The 5,624-nt window shown below is 39.9% G+C and overlaps 1 pseudogene; it reads left to right on the forward strand.

Annotated features, from left to right (window-relative positions):
- The first annotated feature begins 3,154 nt into the window (after positions 1-3,154).
- Positions 3,155-3,562, forward strand: LOC149191130 (COP9 signalosome complex subunit 6b pseudogene; annotated as a pseudogene).
- Positions 3,563-5,624: the final 2,062 nt, after the last annotated feature.

Here is a 5,624-nt window from a genome sequence, read left to right on the forward strand (position 1 = left end):
TTGATATACCATTTCACTGCGTTGCGAGTGAGGGTGCGAGGAAAAAGATATAACCAAACACTATCATCCACCATAGAGTTTGAAACACACCAGAGATGTCAGGTGTTGATATGGGTGCCCGGATCCTCCCCTTGTTTTCCATCGAACTTTGGGATGTCCGTTGGTATTTTATGCGAGATCGGCGGCCATTGTAAGTTGTGATAGATGGGGTCGTTTGTCAACTTTTATAAGTCAGGTATATCCAACGTTGCCAAGAAAGGCAGAGAGTTAGGTGCCCCTGACTCGAACCATGGTGATGACGGATGACTTGAGGAGCTTTGCGCTCCTCCCATCGTTTGGTTCCCCATGGTGTACATGGGTTGCGTGGTGTAGTAGTTGCTGTGAGGTATGGTGTTGTAGAGTGGATTTCCATGAGGATTTGATATTGGGGTATGGAATTTCCCCCAGTATAAGTGGTGCCCCCTTGACTCATTTGAGTATGTGAGTAGGGTGCCCCCATGGACTAGTTTGGAACCCCTTGTGGATTTCCACCCGACACAAAACTGACCATTTGGCCTTGATTGACAGAGGGAATGCTCATGTCAATTAGCAACTAACCATGCATGCCTAAAAACGGAGGGGGAACTGTTACGTTCCCTACTGACATGTGCATATTGGGAACCCCCCCAGGTATATGAATCTGGGGGTTTGAACTGTACATTACTGACCATGTTGTTGGTAAATGGGAACCGCGCCCATAGTGTCGCATTGAGTGTTATATGGAGCACTATATGTGGCACTTGTCGAAAGTAAGTAATTTGTCACCATAGGGGTGGAACCTGGCATCTGTTGGGTTCCACTCATAGAGGGTGTCATGTGAGTGGTTGTACCTGGGACAAATGAGATAGCGGGATTCCACATTACCGATGTTGTGATGACTGTCGACTGGGGGAGTGGTGAAGGACCAAAAGTGTCTCTAAAGTTCCATAACCCGTTAGTCGTCGACTGGATAGATGGAAATGTTCCAACTACCGAAGCAGGAAGTACAGGTACCACGGGAGCCAAGACAGGTTCCAATGGATCCGTGAGCGGAGGGTTAAAGGAGGGAAGAACTCCCTTGGTGAAGAAATCCTCCGAAAAACTTGAATCGTCGGTTGTCCAAACAAATCCCGTGTGAGATCTAGGAGATTGATCCCCTGAAGATGGGGAATCCGATTTAGTGGAACTCGACAGATCTTCCACAATGAGTGGAGGAAGTCCTAACAATCGTCTGGAGTGACGACGAGGGCCAGATGTAGCCATGGTGACTGTTAATTTTATCAATAAATTTTTATCATGATATTCTTTAAAGTCTCAAATGATAGCACTCAGGTACCTAAATAAATATAAAAAATACACTAAATGGATCAATCAACAAACTGAGCGAAATTACCTCGTCTGATAAGCACAATGAATAACAGAGAAGGATGGCCAAATGTACGGTTATGGTTACTCTAGAGCTTCGCCTGAACCTCAGATTGAGGGGCCAAGTACTCTCGTGAAGATGAGCACCCTCCCAAAAACTGAAAACAGAGTGGATCCGTCCGTGTTAGTTACCATGATAGCCCGTCCCAGTCACCTTGTGTAAGTACCTAGAATTTTGGCCGCTAGAGATACCTTAGATCACAGACACCACTGGATATAGTTGTAGACAACACACTGTGTGGGTAGGATACCTGAGTCCCCGACTCAGTTTCGAAATCCCTGAAGGGAACCCAATACACAGAATTCCCAAAGGATTTGTAAGAGAAGGTGGGCTACCTTCAATTACAGTCCGATGTTGTCTCGTATTTCGCTCCACTTTTACTAGAGTGGCCCCGGTAGTATGAGTGCAGAAGGAATTTTTTCACTTGTTAACGACACTAGTTTGGTTTTCGACCTTGGGTATTTCACTCACATGCTTATCCCAAGATCCTAGCCTAGCTAATGTTGGTTTGCTCAAAAGAATAACTGATTGATTTTAATGTAAATTTTATGTGTACTTGATTATTGTCTTTGGTATGGGTGTTGACATATGAAATATGGTGAGACTCTTGACTCAATAAATCATGCAGAAACAATGCTTTGATTTTTTTTTCAATTTGATGCATACAAGTTGTATTCTACATATTCATATTTTTCACATATTCATAGTTTCGTCTGTGCATCTATAGTCTTTCAACACATGCATAACGAAAAGATTCTTTTCCAATATTTCCTAACAACTACTAAAAACCAAAATGAAGCAGCGCACAACTATTTAAACAGAAGGATGAACACAAATTATCAGTCTTTCTTTCAGAAAAAATATTTTTTAAGAGAGAAAAACCAAAACTTTTTCCTAAAAATAAATTTCTAGGACACCAATTTTGCTGACATAATACAGTTACAAATCTTATTTCAGCCCATGAGAAGATTTTCCATCCCTTTTGGTCCACAGATACTACTGAAAATCAAGGCAAAGTGAGACTAACGCTCTGTAATAGTGGCTACAGAGAGTTAGTAGGGTCACTAACGCTCCCTATACAAAGGCATAGTGCTTTATAAAGCTCTGTGTAGCCTAGTAACCTGCATTAGTGTGGGAAATCTTTCACAACAAGGGTTTCCAAGTGTTATCACTTAAGAAACAATTTCTGAATTGTTCACATCAGTTCGATTGTAAAGGTTAGGTGTTACTCTGGGTTTAATTTTCCCATGTTTGCTTTAGTGTCTAAGTCCTAGGAGTCTTGTTGGTATGTTTAAATAAAGGTAAACACTCCGTTTTCATCCATCACTGGTCTAACATCACACCTAAGCTCCATATGTCAATCCTATTTCAAAGTTGTTATGCGCTACGAAATCAGGGATTCATGCTGATCCATAGCAAATCTCATCCAGCTATCAAATTTAGCAAAATCCGTTATCTTTCTACATCTTCAGTTATCAGCCCATACACTTTGCCTATCAATTCAACCGCTTATCCTCATCATTAGGTCATTAGGTGTCTTGGTACGCACAGGTTGCAAGTTTTGAAAAGGAGCCGAGTGTTCACAATCATGATGATGTTTGGGTTCATACATGGGAAGAAAATTAATAGGCTTTAAATTTAAATTCTTTGAAGATCAAGCGAGGCAGCTTTCCTCACATATTTGTGAAGTCAAACTACACTATAGAGACTATGGAGGTAGAGCGGATTTCTGTTGATCATGTTGCACACCTAAAACCCTCAGATGGAGGCTCAGATGCTACTCAATTGGCTGCACATCTAACCGGAATTCACAGTGCCATAAAAATGCTTAACAGTCGTATTAGAGTTCTTTATCATTTCTTGTCAGCAATGCAAAGAGGTGAAATTCCATACGAAAATTCTTTGCTTCGGCAAGTTTCCAGTCTTCTAAGAAGGTTGCCTGCCATAGAATCCCCAAAGTTTCAAGATGATTTTCTAATGGAATATAACGATACACTGTTGATGGCTTACCTAGCTATGATCACAAATTGTTCCAGTACCATGAGCGAACTTATCGACAAGTTCAACACAGCTTTTGATAAACAAAGCAGAAGAGGAGGGCGAACTACTTTTCTTTAATTCTTGGTCTTAATTTATGATTTCTGGACTGAATTGAGTTGGTTTACATCTCATTCAATACCTGATGCTTTTCTTCTGCTAGTTGATCACAGATTTCATTTGGGAGGAAGTTCAACTGCATGATACCTAAAACTGGCTACAATATTTTCCATATGTGATCAAAGTGTTGTCAATTGCAGTGGTCATTGTCAGCGTTAACTGATTATTATCATGATATGGTTTTCTTGTTCCGTGAATACCAATGAGATAGAATATTCACGTTGCAGGAATTCCATGGAGGGGTCAGAAGTATGAAGAGGCAAATCGAAGATCACACAGCAAAACCAAGTCCTAAATTTTGATGAGTTACCTTTTTACTTACCTTGAAGAATGGTGTCCATATATTCAGTTTGAACAGCTTCACGACAGTTGAAAAAGCCATTGCAGAAAAACGAAAGACTCAAGAAAGTAAAATTTTGATCCTAAGCTGTGTTTTTTTTAAATTACACAACAATTTCATAGCGCGCTACGAAACTGCTGTAGGTGATGCCTAATGCATATCAGTTTCGTAGCGCGCTACGAAACTGCTGTAGCTGCATAGTATAACTCAGTTGACCAATTTTGAGTGACCAAAGGGAAATCTTTTTGCAACGGAAATCTTAGAAAAGGATCATTTACAATATGCAAGCATCCAGCAAGGGCAAAACAAGCGGAGGAACTCTAATCTTTTTGTTATACAAATGATCACAACTAGTATTGTCCATGACATTTCAAACAACTTTGAAGAGGTTTTGTCTTCATACGAGTATATGGGAAGGGTCTACAGCACATGAAGAACGTGGCACTCCAACACATTTCTGTGTAATCAAAGAAGAACAGCATGGATAATTGATTTCGAAATCCTTAAGGAGACCAAAAGCAGAAAAACAGGGGCAGTTTCCTAATTTCCAGGAGCAGTAAAGAGATGAGAAATTAAGGGCCGGCAAGGAGTTTTAAACATCCACCAAAGCTAAAGTGAAGGATACCATCTGTCAAAGAACGAATTTGGATTGTATTTAATGATACTACCAACATGATGAAGAGTTAGAATCCTAATTGTCTTAGGTCTATAAAACTGCTAGTTAGCAGTCAGTTGTATTTATTAGTTAGTTTTAAATGTTAATAGGTGTCATCATAAGAAGATTCGAGTTCCCCTCATGCTGGAGGAGGAATCTCAGTTATGTAAAAAGCTCTATATATAGCAAAAGACCTGAGGTACAAAGGGTTGGTAAATTATTCAGAAAAGCTCTGATATTGTGCTTTGTGTAAAGACTTTGTTTTTTAGTAATACAGTATTGGCTTTACTTCTCAAGAATCAGAAGGAATTCGAAGTTATGAATGTATTGTGTTGTCTTTTTCCTATTATCTACAGTGTTATGAATGTGTGATTACTTAGAAATCACTAACAGTGCTCTAATTTCCTTCATACATTTGTAAACTGTGTTGTCCCTCTATGTGTTTGGTGTGTTCTACATATGTTGGATTCTGAATGCCCTGACTTCTATGTGAAGCTAACGTTACTGTCACTACTGAAGCATATCTGACTCCATAAGCCCAATGGATACTTTCTAATTGTGTTTCAACCTCTTATACTTGTTCATTTTGTTTCATAGTGTTAGCCATCTTATTCATATTCAAATCTGTAATCTTGTGAGAGAGCCCTCTCAGGTTGGGGAGGCTAAGCCTCAGCCTAAAGTAGGTTTGAAAGAGTTACTTAAAGTCTACCTGATCAGCAGCCTATCAGGGTCTGGTTTTGAGATAACATTTTGGTGCGTCTGCCGGGAGTCTGAAGATTAATCATTCCCGAAATCAAGAAGCTGAACTTCTGAAGGTAGCAGGAGCTCAGAAATCTTTCGAGGTTGCAAAACTACCTTGGCGACTCCATTGTTGAAGAATTCGAAATTCATAGATTCATGGTGATTCCACTGGAGTTATGAAGAACCCAGATGCTACCATTCTTATTTCAAGGTATGCATGCATAACTTTTTCAGGAATTCATGGTTTCCCAAATCATTTTCCCAAGGATACATATTTTCTAAGGAAT

Source organism: Pinus tabuliformis, chromosome 3_1, assembly GCF_031772625.1.
Source record: "Pinus tabuliformis cultivar Carrire ecotype Pingquan chromosome 3_1, CPIR1, whole genome shotgun sequence".
NCBI lineage: Eukaryota > Viridiplantae > Streptophyta > Pinopsida > Pinales > Pinaceae > Pinus > Pinus tabuliformis.